This window comes from Monodon monoceros, unplaced genomic scaffold (genome assembly GCF_005190385.1).
Source record: "Monodon monoceros isolate NGI ecotype Baffin Bay Population unplaced genomic scaffold, NGI_Narwhal_1 Super_Scaffold_15, whole genome shotgun sequence".
Taxonomy (NCBI): Eukaryota; Metazoa; Chordata; class Mammalia; order Artiodactyla; family Monodontidae; genus Monodon; species Monodon monoceros.
The window spans coordinates 68089277-68103403 of record NW_021703771.1 but is presented as its reverse complement, the minus strand read 5'-3'; the positions used below and the strand labels follow the sequence as shown (position 1 = coordinate 68103403).

General features: G+C 41.8%; 1 protein-coding gene across 4 annotated transcripts in view; it reads left to right on the top strand.

Annotated features, from left to right (window-relative positions):
* Positions 1-14127, top strand: part of PLAGL1 (PLAG1 like zinc finger 1) — a 66922-nt gene that overhangs the window by 32352 nt on the left and 20443 nt on the right. For 2 of the 4 annotated variants that reach the window (XM_029223355.1, XM_029223354.1), the window contains exons 4-6: positions 4291-4355; positions 8447-8478; positions 12880-12949. The gene's annotated coding sequence lies outside the window, so the exon portion shown is untranslated. Of the gene's footprint in view, positions 1-4290; positions 4356-8446; positions 12950-14127 lie in introns of all 4 variants that reach the window. The other 2 variants (XM_029223357.1, XM_029223356.1) reach the window with 1 other exon arrangement.

Here is a 14127-nt window from a genome sequence, read left to right as displayed (position 1 = left end):
CACACACACACACACACACACACACACACACACACACACACACACACCTCATTCACCCACAGACTGTCATTTAAGAGCTTGGATTACCAGTTTCGGTGATTACCTAGCTCACATCAAAAAGCTAACTGTTCTATCTCTGTTCGTGTTTGTGTTTTGCAAACAGAATTTATGCAAACGGAGTCTCTCTTTAGGTCGCGTGGCCTTCTCTGGAGATGAGGCCTGAGGGAAGCCCCAGGAGTTACAGCTCTCAGGTGATCATACGGTAGTAGTTTACTGGGTGTGAACCAAGAAGGGAAGTGCGTGTAGCAGGCATCAGCAGCAGAACCATTAGGCTGAGGATAGAGTCCCATTGGTGTAGGTATGGTGACACGAAAGAAATTGCAGATTAAGTGAGACCATCGCCTGTGGGATTGCAGGGTGGAGAAAGAAAGGGAGAGTGAGCGGGCCTAGTTTATTTATGGAATGTCGGGGGGCCGTCGTGGCTCAGCGGGCCCTAGAAGCGGAGGACTTCCCTCAGCGCTTGTTTTCTCCCTCTGACCTTGGATGAACTAGCGAGCAGTATATTATGCCGGGTGATTGTGCTGGTCTGTCATGGTTAGCATTCTGGACTGTCACTGGAATGTAGGAAACGGATGAATTTGAATTGAACCATGAGGTGGTCTGCCGGCCCTCTCCTTGTCTCGAGGAAACCTGTCGCTGTTTGTCTGGGCCTGGCCTAATGAAAGCAGTGGAGGGAAAGAGAGGTGGGCCTTTGATCTCTTTGTTGCAGCTGCTCCCTGGGAACTCACTGAAATCAATGCCCTGTTTTCCTGAAGGAATGAATGGCTCTGCCTGACTAGCTTTGTGAAGCCGTGGGGGAATTCACTGCCTCTGTTTATTGACAGCTGAAAAGGAGCACATGGGGTGGAATGGACCTTCTTGTGAAAACCAGGCACAGGGAAAATGAGACCTCAGTTTAACACAGAGGAATTTGGAAATTCACCCCAAAGGAGACGTGGTTTCTCATGCTTACATTAGAATTACTCAAGTTTGGGGCTAGTGTGTAATGGACAATGGAGGTTCTGTCACAACTGTGTTATAAGTAGGAATATGATATGCATAATAAATGATGTTAAGTAGAAGTTGATTCAATACCCTCCTTATTTTTTTTTAAACACAGAAGTAGAGAAAGACAAATATTAACCATGATATAATCAGGTAATTCTTTTATTTTTGCTTTAAGAAGAAGAGAAAAAAATTGATACTTATTTTGGGCATTGTTAATATGATATCACTAAGTCTCTAGAAGGTGTCTTTCATTCATTTATGTTTCAAAACATCTCTGAACTTTGTATCTGTTTCATTCACGTAGGTGTTTGTGCTGTTCTGGATTGTGTGTGTTGGGTGGAAATCCTACAAATCACGTTTAGTTTTAAAATGTTTATTCTTGGGATATTATAACTGGAAGTCTGTGTCAAACATCAATGAAACTGGCTTGTAGACCAATTTAGCACTTGCGATGAGAACGGTTCACAAATCCTAAAATTACTGTCTTACTTTTGACAACACAGTGAAGAAAAAGTCGAGTTTATCACAAGGAAACATCACCATACCTTCTTTTCTCTCTCCCCTCACTTGCTTGATTTCCCAGAAAGAATTTATTGCTTTTTCCTTTGGCCCTCAGCCCTTTGTGCACACCTCTATTATAACACTTAACACATTGCCCTGTAGCTCTTTGTTTAGGTATATTCTTTTAGCTGGAAGTAAAGCAGCTGTGTCGTATTCATTTTTATATCTCCAAACCCAGCAAAGCTCTTGGCGCAGTGAATGTGTGCTGAATGAATGGGGATTGATAGCTCCCTGTACATTACTTTGAATGTAATTACTTATCCAGGCTTCAACTGCAAATACTACATTTAGGAAAACCTGATTGATCTATTGTTACCTGATTGGTGCCATAGCTTTTTTAAATCTTTCCTTTATGGAGAATTATTAAACAGTTTTTCAATGTGGCAAGTTTGTTGGGCAGTCCGTCAGCCTCTGGACAGGAGGCATAGAAAGTGTATGGCATTGTCCTTTTCAAATCCAAGCTCTCTTCTTTAATATTTTTAAAAAATAAGTCTCAGCACAGTGTGTAGGTATTTTCAGTAAGAAGATGAAAAAACTTTTAATTTAGAGTTTTGTAGACTTTCACCTGACCAGATTTAGTGATTGAGAGGGATAGACTTCCATTTTCAGGTTTTAATTCTATGATGTAATGTTAAATAATGCAAAACAAAACCTTTGACAGTTTCTTTAACCAGCTTTACCACCACTGTGTGTTATGAACCTCTTGTCAAAGGAAGCAAGCACCTTTACTTCTAAGTGAAAAGTGTGTAAGGGAAATTTTGATTCTAGAGTACTAACTCCTGTGATTTCACAGGACCCTAGAACAAGCCCAATTTCTGAGTTATTCTCAAGTTAAACCCGATTTCTTTTTAAACCAGAGCTTTAAGTGGGAAATAGTTGTCAACATTCTTTGGGAAAAATAACATCTAAAAATCATAATGGAAAACTTTAGAAAAGGTGAGTGCAGGGGAGAGGTAAGTAAGCACCCAAGTACAGAAACTGACTAATATTTTATTCTCCGTGTTATTTTTGTTTTTACCACAAAGATTACGTTAAAAGCAATCTGTTTTCTGTCTTGATTAAAAGTAGGGATGAAGTTTAAAATACAGGTTTCCAAATTTATGAGTCGTGGTAGCAGTCTTGCAGAGGGATAGGTGCTTGTATGGGTCATACAAATGTGGTCGATTTGGCAGGTTGTGATTCTGCTGAGATCTTAGATTTCTTACAAAACAGGAAAATTACCATGGCCTTGATCATTGATAGACTCTCGCCCCTGTAAGTATTAACTTGTAGATAAGAAAGCTGTAAGCCTCTTACTTAGGTTTTATAACTCGGCTGCTCAATCCTCCCAGTTTCTGGAAGTAATTTCGTGTGACATCATACCAAAGTCGGGAGGGGTAGAGGGTGGAAGGAGAAGTAGGAAATCAAACGACACTTTTCCGTTTGATGTTTCAGCTTAAAAGCGGTGAGGCATATCTTGTCTACATTGATAGAACTACATACAGGCCCCAGGGAGTGACTGTAGTTAAAAGTTGTGTTCTTGCTGTGTTTATAGAACCAGATAACGTCAACTACATGATCCTCCATAAAAGAGTCCTTTTCTCAGGCCTGAAGACTGTTGTCGTATACAAGAAGAATTTCAAGTAATTTAAGAGTCAGACCCTCAAAATACGTTTGGGGATCAACATATATTAGATCTTTGTATCTATGTGTGTGTTTATCTCCATAGACAAACTTCCTAGCAGAAAGATACTTCCCTCTTAGACAGCTTCCCATCCATCCAAATGAAGCGGCCCTAATACAGGCTGATCTAGTCATTGAAAGGGAAACATCCTCCTTACGGGTTAGGTTGAATTACAAGAAAGACGGGTATGCTTACTGTCAACAAGTTCTGCCCTTCAGGCCTCTCCTCTGAGTAATAAGCTTGTCTTTGAAAAAAAAATTGCAGTTAAGCAAAGGTTCCTTTTGGTTTTGGGTTTTTTTGTTTGTTTGTTTTTTTGGTTTGGTTTTTGTTTGCCTGTTTGTTTGGTTTTGGCCTTTTAATGGTCTTTCCTTGCTCTTTGTCATCTTTTTCCCTCTCTTCCCCAGTGCACCCTCAGCCCTGCTTGGGTACTTGCTTCCTTTTCCTAAAGGATAACGTTCTTAGTTGACCCTTCTACAAAAGGTTCTGATTATCATCTAATTTCTTCCTGAGGCTCTGAGAAATTTTCACGTGAATTGGGGTCTCTGGAAAAGAATTGCAAATACAGGAGTACACCTTGCTTCCCAGGTGCAGTGTTCAGCACTTCACTCACGTTAACTCATTTAATCCTCAAAAGGCTTTTAGGCTATAGGTATGGTTATCATCTCCATTTTACAGGCGAGAAGCTGAGGCAGAGAGCTGTTCAGCAAGTGGTGTGAGGTTTCTGAGTGGCTCCAGGTGACACCTGGATCTGAATGTAGGCATTCTGGCACCATGGCCCCAGCTCGTCACCACGTCACCACATTGTCTCTCTCAAACTAAAAATCCTGTAAGAACTTAGAGGTGTGTCTCTGGAAGGTTGGAATATAACACGATGGCATATTGACGGAAAGAAGTTTTTGATCCTGGCATTCCTGAACTCACATTCTGTATATAAATGTCTCCTAACACAGTATCGGTGTGGTTTTTCTCAATGCCTTTTTTTTTTTCTTTAACCTTTTGACATTTTTTTCCTCTTCTAGGATTGCTCTCACATCTGATGTTTCATGTCACATCTGAAACTCCTCTGTACCTCAAACTTAGAAAGGTAAGTGTGTCTCTGCTACACCCTCTGACTTCTGCCCAGGCTGCTCTCTGTGGCCAGCTGTGAGTCTGTGTTCTCATTCTCCTAGGTTAGAGCACACGCCAAAGCTTCCCGCTCTCCACGGTAGAGGGGGTTATGTTCCAGAAAACACTTGCTCTCCGAGAATTTTCATTTGAGGAACTGCAGACCTTGAGGGAAAAATTACGGCTGGGGAATATGAAAGCCTATTTTTTCCTCTTTAGAAAAATCAAGAGAACATGCTAAGAACTGTCATTGATACTCATATAACTTTAGAAATAAGGGGCACTATACAGATGCCTTTTATTTATCATGACTTGTTTCCTAGAAACTTGTGATCTCCCTCCCTGACACTTAAAAAGACGTTTTCAAAGAAAAACAAATTAATGCTAGGGGAAAATTGGGGGTATTAGACTCCACTTAGAATCATATTTAGTATGTTGCATCCATGACAATGCAGTCTCTAAATCATGCTCCTAAAGTCATAATGTGAGGTGATTCTCAATTTGCATATATTCTGTCCAAATTTCCTAAAATTATGAAATAAGTATGCCACTAAATCCAGTGGAGGTAACCTAAATTTGCCCCTAAATTTGAGGGAACTCGTGGTCGACAGGATCCCCAATATTTATCAGAAGATTTGATTTTTTATTTTTCTCCATCATACATATAGAGATGATGATTTGTTTTAAACGCCGGTTTCAAAATAATGACACCTAGTCATTAAATTTCATATGCAGCATTTGGGTTGTTTTTCTCCTGTGACATGTATTCGTTCTCTGTTTAAGCCCATTGCCTTCTTCACCCTAAAGGAACCCTCCCCCTACTTTGCAGCTTTAGTGCTAACAGTGTTGCTTAACCATAACTTTTGGCCTCTCTCCACATAGTTTTTTTGCAAAATGTCCTTGAGTGTAATATGCCATATTTTTTTATTCTTCTTTGTAAGTTTTCTTATATCCCCTCGTACACTTGAGTTTTTTTGGGTTGTTTTTTTTTTTCTCCTAAACTAGATGAACCACTTCCAAATTTATTTTGCTCTTGGACTGACTTCTAGAAAGGCTGTCCACAGCTGCTCCAGGTGAAGGGCCAAAGTGAAATATTAGATGTGTGTGTTTAAATTCCTGTTCTCCAAATGGTTCTAATTGAAATTAATCCACTTCCCCACTCATACATTCAAAAGAAAGATTCTAGCAAAATCCAAATGTGCCAGAATCACTTCTGTGTATCATTTGGGTGACTTCATGATACCTGTAAGACCAATTCATGCCAGGCCTATTTGTAATTGTTTCCTCTAGTTAAATGTGACATTGCCATTAAAAGCACAGCTAATAATATTATACTGCTTAAGAATTTAAAAATCTTTCAAATACATGACATACAAAGTTTTGAAGCAGGCAGGAAATAATTAGAAACTTCTTTTACAAGTATGTGTTAGAGAATGGAATTGTGTCATGATCCAAATTAAAGAAAGATTATTGAAGTGAACCAATAATTCATACTTTCTGTTATATGTATTGTATTCTGAAACCGGTTATGAATATTTCCTAGTTGTGAACTTACCCAGTGTATAAAATCATTCTTGATACTTATTAAACAGGCCACATCTACTTTGTACATAAACTTCAGACTCTGCCCCAGTCATTGTGCCCCCGTATGGACATATGTAATGCATAATCTTACAACAGCTCTGCCAGGTAGAGAGATGTAAGCATGAAGAGAAGTTAGGGAACTTGCTTAAGGTTACATACCTGGCAAGTAGCAGAGCAGTGTCCCGACCTAGAGCCATGTGACTCCAAAGCTGCTGCTCTTTGCACTCCACCAGCCCATCTTTCTTGGACTTCCTCCAGCAGAATAGTATCATTTGGTTAACGTTTTTTAACTAACTGTAGGAACACAACCTAGTATTAAGTAGAGTATGCTTCTAGTAAAAGAATAAGGGAGAGTAAAACACATTATCATACCACTTTGAGGTAAGGAAAGTTACTATCCAAGAAATAGCATTAATTTTTTTTTTTTTTTTTTTTTTTACTTCCTTGACTCCCTGAACAAACAAAAAGTTAAAGTGAAGGCCGTTGGGGATGAAGGGCATTGGGGGGTTCATAATATAGGAGGGTGTTAACTATTGTGGGTACAATTAATAAATAAAGCACATATCTCTATCAATGTGTTTAAAATAGTGTTAGGAGTTATGCGTGTTTATACTATGACAAAGTGTACTTTATTTGGGGAGTAACTTAATTGATCCATTATGTGGCATTTACCAAGGTAATTCTTCCCTTTTTGTTTGAGCACAGGAATGAAGTGATTCATAAAACAGACGCACACACACACAGAGTCAACGTGCAAATTAGAACCACAGCAGGGTGATCATCATTTTTTGTTGTTTCCCTAAAATAGTTCCCGTTTGCTAGTTCTGATTCAGGGGAGATTTAGAGCTCCCTGTCAACACTCAGTTTTACAGAGAAACTTCGGTGTTCAGTTATTGCTGTTAGTCTTTTTTGTGCACAGCTTTAAAAAATTGTTTTCTGTTTTTTCCTATGGAATTACTGATTTTAATGTATAGAATGGATAAATGCAGGAGCATTATCTGTCTGCCTGCTGTCTGAGGTCTCTTTCTATAATGCGAGCCCTTAGCATATCGCTCTTCTGATTAAAAACTTTCAGTGGATCAGTCAGGACTCTTGGTTGCAACTGACGGAAATTAATGGGACCATTGAAGAATTCCAAACAGCCAAGTGGCTGGAGCGTATTTGCGTGTTAGAAGAATCACTCTGACAGCGGCATTGTTAGAATGAAGGGATGAAGGGGAGCCAGTCTGAGAACAGAGAGGCTGAGGAACCAGTAGGGATCTCGGTGTCCAGTGCGTAGAAATGTCCCTTTACTGATAAGCTCTTTACTTGCCAGGCTAGTAGTAGTTTGAAGGAAGCCACGTGAAAATTGAGTTCTTGGCCAGTAGGGTGGGCCGGTCCCCATCGTCCAGCATACCCTCCACTGCCACTAAGTTTTGGGGCACCACAGATCGGAAGGTAGCCTCCGGCACGTGGTTGCCCCTGTTGGATGGTGCGGGTTGGGGCTGAGCCCTGTGAGTGCTCATTGACTGCCACCTCCTCTTTTCCATCTGGGCTCCCCCATCTGGTGTGAGAAGGGAAGCAAGTGTCAGCAGAGGCCAGACCCTTAGGAGGGGAGGGTGGCCCTGCACTCTGGTTTTCCGAACCTCTGTCTGCTTGCTCAACGCACCCTAACTTCCAAGTTCCCTGTCTGGGGGTTTTCTTCTTGGGCACCATTTAATACCAAATGCTCATTTTCCTAATAACCAAAGCAGAGAGGGGGCACTGTCTTGGCCCGCCCTGCCTCTGTGATGGGGCACTTGCTCCCCAGATATCTCCTCCTCTCCCGGGTCTGTCTTCCCTGTGGACGTGCCCCACATGCCGGGCAGACTTAGTGGGTGCTTGTGCAGCAGGAAAATGGGGTCCCCTATTTGCTGATTCTTGTATGTCTGAAATTCTTCCAACCAGAACTCCCTGTTCCAAAAGTTCTAATCTCGGCATACTGGCTGATACATCTTGGCTTATCTAGAATCCTCTCTGGTTTTCATCAGGGCCTTCATAAGCCTCATCCGAAGTCTCAGATATTCAGCCACAGAATTTAAATGGAATTTGTTTTGAGGACATGACTGACCCCAAAGTCCAAATCCGTGTAGACATTTGGTGTCACAAGGACCTACCGTTACTGCAACATCTCTGAATCAACAAATTTGTCACATTTATATTGTTTCTCCTCCCCGACACCACCCCAGTTTCCAGCACACTCTTATTTCCATCTTCTGGAAACCAACAGTTTCCAGAACCGTTGGAAACAGTTGGTTTCCAAACTGATGGAAACTCCGTCCGGGCAGCTGATCTGGGAGGGCACGTCCAGGCTCAGAAGCGGCGGTGTCCTGGGCCTCAAGATTCTAGCAGCACTGGCCTCTCTTTTCTCTTCCTAGTAGACTTCTGTTTTTTTCCTTTGGTTTTTAAGCAATTCAGAGTTTAAGATAAAGGCCTTAAAGATAACTTTCTCTGTCTCTCCCTTTCTAGGTATTTGCATAGGAATCAGAGGCGTTAATCTTGTGAGTAAACTCTCTTCATCTGCACTTGTTTCCTTCCTTCCTCTCTACCTGCCCCTGGGACTAAAGCACAGGACAGCTGCCAGGTCCCCAGCACCTTTGCAGAGTCCATACTCCTCTCTACAAGAGGAGGGGGGGTGGCATTTTTTGAAAAATAATCTGGCTCCCATTGTAGCAGTTGAAGCTAGTCTATAGCACAGATGCACACAAGTCTGTGATTCTTTGCACCTTACTCAGGCGCCCCTCACAGGTCTGAATCTCATTCCACGGTGTCAAGTATGCAGGAAGTACTCACTTTTGTATTCCCCATTCCGTCAACCTAGAGAGAAATTTCATTGCAGTCATTTTTAGGTGTCTCCCTTTCCCCCATGGAGTGTGTGTCCTAGAATCTGGAGACTTCCCTGGCACCCGGTAGGCGAGGGCTGGTCTTTGGTATATGACAGTGGGGTAGTGGTCTCTTGAAGCCCTGCCACTCTTGCCCCAGGCCTGGCCTCCCTGAGCACACCCACAGCTGTCCTCTAGAGGGTTCTGTCCTGCCTTGGGGACAGAGCTGTGCCAGGGCCCCTTTTCCTTTCCAGCCCCGGGAGCTGGGGGTGGAGGGGACAGTGTCTTTTTCTCTCCCTCTTACCGCTCTCTCCTTCTCTCGACCCTGAAGTTGGGCAGAGTCTCCTCACTGGGTTTAGATGTTAAGAAAGACAGACTGCTTCTGCCGTCATCTGGGCTAAAATACAAGGAATTACAAAGCCTGCACCTGTTTTAAATGAGCTAGAAAGGATGTTGGGAGGACAAACGAAGTAAAATTCCAGAGTTGTCCTGCTGCACTGACTTGGAGGCTGTAACGAAGGCAAAACATCACCCAAACACTGGTAACTATGGAAATGAAGAGAAGGAAACAGATTTGAGAGACAATAAGCTCGAAGAATCTGTATAGCTTAGTCAGTGAGTAAAATCTCGTATGCCTCCAGAGTTTCTAACTTTGGAGCAGCTGGGAAGCAACACAGTGAAGAGACTGACTATTAATAATGTGGACTCTCAAATCCCACACTCTGGATGCAAAGCCCGGCTCAGCTGCTTGCTGACTGTGTGACCGTGGGCAAATTGGCATCACTCCTAAGCCTCAGTTTCCCCATAAGTAAGATGAGGTTAATGCTTCCTCCGCATATGGTTGGTTGTTTGGAGCATTAAGTAAAGTGATTAAAACAATGGCCACGACCTGGTGAGCAGCCAATAAACGTTAACTCTTATTACATAGTGGTGCCAGTGGCTAAAATCGCTGGTGCTGGAGGAGGAAGCCTGGCGGGTTAGCCGTGCGGAGCCCCTGCTTTAGGGTAGGTGACCTTCAGGGGCACTGACGATATCTAAGCTGAGAGGTGCAGGAGGAAGGTAGATGGATTCGCCTGAAATTTGAAAGAAGTTCAGGATTGAAGATAGAGATTTGGGAGGTCTGTGACCCCAAGGAGTAGTTGAAACCCTGGGTGGTGACTGAAGTCCCCCAGGGATTGTGTGAGAAGGTAGAGGGCCAGGTGCCAGGCCCACAGATCTGTTCAAACTCTGAGCGACCCTTTCACAACATGCTCCTGTCGTCTTCAAAACGACTCCATTGCTGTGAAATGAATAATGAATGTCCTGTTTACGGTCTCCACTTCAGAGGTATAATCTCAGTCGTGGTGATCCAGCTCCCCGAAGTAAGACTTAGTTGCCTGTGATCTGCCAAATCGGGTGGGCTCCTTTCCGTCTGGAATTACAGTCCTTAGAAAATAAAAAACTTATCTGGGAGGCTTTTCGAAAACAGGCCCTGCACATCCTCAACCCAGAGGAGTCTTTCGCTGGAAGCCGAGGCAGGCCTCCCGGTGTCAAGGCTCGCCCAGTTCTTTCCCATTCAAATCATTTGAAATAAAAAAGTCAGTTTGAAGAATTTACTTAAGCAAAATCAGGAGTAGCTCCAAGTGAATGAGCTGAAACTGGAGGGAAATCCCTTTGTTCAATTTGGGTTTCAGTGAGCGCTCAGCAGGCAGCTAAACCAGTTCATTAACAGAGAAAAAGACGCGTTTCTCAAAGCGGCTCAGAAGCTAATGCTTAGAAAAACAGATTGTGACAGCAGAAATGCGTTCTAGAAATCGTAACGCTCTAGATTCAGGAAACTTTAGTTTTTGTCATCACTGAATAAACAAATCACTTCCCCCTAAATATCTCCCCTTTATTTAAGACAATTCCCTCTAACTGATCTGTTTACCGTGCACCAATCCTCGTTCCTAGAAAAATGTGATTTTTCTTCCTACTCTGAAGCTCAGAAACAAGTATATCTAGAAATGTTTAATGTTATTGGGTCATTTTAAAAAAAAAAAGTATTCTTTACAAAAAAAATAATAGAATTGACATATTAAAACCTTTTCTCTGTGATTTCTGAAATCCAAATTCTGACCAGAAAAACCACCGTCTGCAAGTAGTATCCCGTCAAATGTAGACGTGTTATTCTTCCTAACTGCCTCTGCTCTGCTTTATTAAATTGTTGTAGACTGCGCATGATTTTTCCCCTGGGGCCACGCATGCTTTCAGGTTCTCTGTTGCATTGTTAACTATTTAAGCATTAAACTGGGGCTGAGATGGCAGGTGGGAAAGGCCGAGGGACTTGATCTCCTCCCTGCCAGAGTTCTCCGCTTTCACTAGTGCTGCTTACATTGAACGGCTTAAGAATAAGCTCCTGTGTGAGCCCTCGGAGGCCAAGGAGTATTGTTGAATTCAGAAAGGAATCTCTTTCTTTTAGTGATAATTTGAATATTTTGACAATGAAGCTAAGCTACTCCACTGCCTGGTTTGCGTACTTCATGTCATGTGCGCCCTTTCTAGTGAAGCAGAAGAGAGCCTCTGCCTCTCTTCATAAATTCATAAATTGGTATTGTCCATTGATGAGATGGGTAGGAGCAAAGGAGGAATCATCCAGAAGAATTGTACTCTCTTGCTTTAATGTTTTTTACAGCTCTTAAAAAAAATTAATATAGGCCTTTGGAGACCACCCAATTAAACCACCACGATAAAGGTTGAGTATTTTGAGAAGAGAGCTTGACCATGAGGATAATTTGTGAAGTGTTTATGCATATGCAAAGCAAGGAGTACGTTTAAAACAAATACTCTGGGTGATTCAGAGAACCTACTCACCTCCAGTATTTCCCCTAAATTGTGGTGGATTATTTTAAAACTTTAGTTGTCTGAAAATGGCCTTAATTTTCCTGTTTAATAACTTATGTTATTCAAAATAAATGGACATAGCCTTTTTGAGCAAATTAAGAGAAGAAAACAGGCGACCAAGTGAATAAATCGCTTAGGTGAGATATAATTGGCTGTTACATAATAGATTTACCTTTGTACCAGTAAAGAGAATCCCGAAAAGCTTCCCCCCTAAGAGGATCGACTGGTTAGAATAGTCTTAGTTGGAAGAAGCCAACTTTTATAATTGATTGGTGAACAGAGATACCCGTTTCCAAATGCTCACCAGGGATCAGTGGTGCGAAGCTGGCTGTAGACCTTTCTGGAGACTTGGTGAAAACATAAGTTCCCAGGGCCCCAGCGACGCTGTCAGTCAGTGTTAGTTTGTACTGTGGCCTAGGAATCTGTATTTTTAAAAGATTGCCCTGGTAATTCTAACGTATAGCCAGGTTTGGTAACCGTGGAATTGTATATGCAAATTGGAGACTTCAGCCTTTTCACCCTGCACGGTTGATAAATCTATATGAAGATATGAAGCTTTTTATTTGAGACTTTTGTTGAAAATGAATGTCTACTGTTTTTTCACTTCATAATTTGTTTTAGGTTCTGTTATTACATAGATTTGCATACCTGTTTTATGGTATTCTAATACTGTTGATTTTTAAAAAATGCCATTTCCTCTGAGTTCTATTTTGAATATTTTATGTAAGCAATTTCATGGTTGTTTTTTTTTTTTCTACTTGCAGAAAGCAGGGGAAAACATCAGGGTTTTTCTAATCCAGTTGCAAGTAGGACGAAGGATATAATATAAATACTTAAAGATCTTCTTGGGCAAGATTACTTGAGATGTTGAAAACCTTTTAAGTTACAACATTATGAACTTCAGCACACCTTTTAAATATATCAGATGATCTAAATGTTACAGACGTTTGCCATATGGTGTATCTGAGACATTTTAAAATTAAGGGTGGTGGGTCTACTGAAGTATTATACTGTAGGATTTTAACATCTAAACTTGATCTATCATCTATTAAAATGCCTAAAAAGCAGGAGAAAATCTCCTCCACACATTAGCAGTTGTGTATGTGTTTGTGCTCTTGAAGTAAGCAAGCTCAAGTGGCCATGTAAGCGGGGGTGGGGGGCAGGGGGAGCGTTTTTCTAGCTTCGTTCGCTTAAGGTGTGCAAGATCTCTTCTTACAGGTTTGAAGCCTCAAACTTCTGAGAGGTCTCGCTGACTGCCTTCGAGCTGATGTTTCCTGTTGCCGAGTAGGTACGCAAGCAATGATCGCTTTTAAAAATTACTTCTATCTGAGCATGTTTATTAGTAATTGCTTGTAAACACATAGTAAAAGAGGCCAAGGACATGCAGGAGGTTCAAGGCACTTCAAAAAGGCTCTGGAAAAAAAAAAAAAAAAAAAAAAAAAAAGGCTCTGGAAGAGAAGAGCTACATTTCCCCCTCAAACTGTGAAATACCTTAGAACAGAATTCTTTTGACCTTCTCTTTTTAAAAAGCAAATTAGTATCCTCTGTGTTTCGGGGAATCAGATCCTGCAGTTAACAACTTCTCATATCCTCTGCCTTCCCCACACACAGCTCCCGTAATACCTGCAGATCTCTGGAATTTTCTGCTGACAACGCCGTCAGTTCAAAAGCTTTAAAGCCGCCCTATCTTCACTCCTCACTTGTGTACATAAGATGTGTAAAGGTTGCCTCCCATTTGTGGAAGATGTTGACTGATAAGCCTAAGGAAGATGCTGGTCACGTACCAGTTGCACTAGGGAGTCCAGCTACAGTTTCCAAGGCTTTGTTTGGAAATACTGCGGTAAAAGCTACTGCTGAAGTCCGCTGCTGTGTAGACAGCTTAGCCGGGGAGGATGGCAAGGTGGGAGTGGAGAGTGCTTGGTTTAGCTCAGAACATCCGGGTTTGGCCTCTGGTCACCATCGTCGTCATCAGTCATGGCATTAATGGGCGCTAACACTCTTAGAAGTTAACACTGTGCATTAGGCTTTGTGTAGTACAGTATCTTTTAATCTTTTTATTAGTCAGTGCCTGTGGGCAAAGGACTGAGGTGTCTGGGCCTCAGTTTCCTCATCTGTTAGATGGGGATAAAGATGCCTTTCTAGCCCATCTCACAGGGCTGTCAGATGGGCATTAGTAGACAAAGTAGCATGAGAGGACTTTATGAGTTCAACTGAAATGTAATATTGTTTTACTGAAGGTTCTTTTGGCTCCATTTGAAATAGAATATTCTTACTAAATAATATTATTATTTCTTGGCCAGAAATTGAAATTCATCCCAACGTGGCCAGCTTGTCTACTAGGAACTGAGAAAGGCACTGGCAGTTCTCATTAGGGGCGTGTGTGGGGGGTGGGAGTGTCTTGCCCTTGTATCTTCCGGTCACTGTATGATTGACACTGGAAGACGGTGCGTGACAACCAGTAAGATC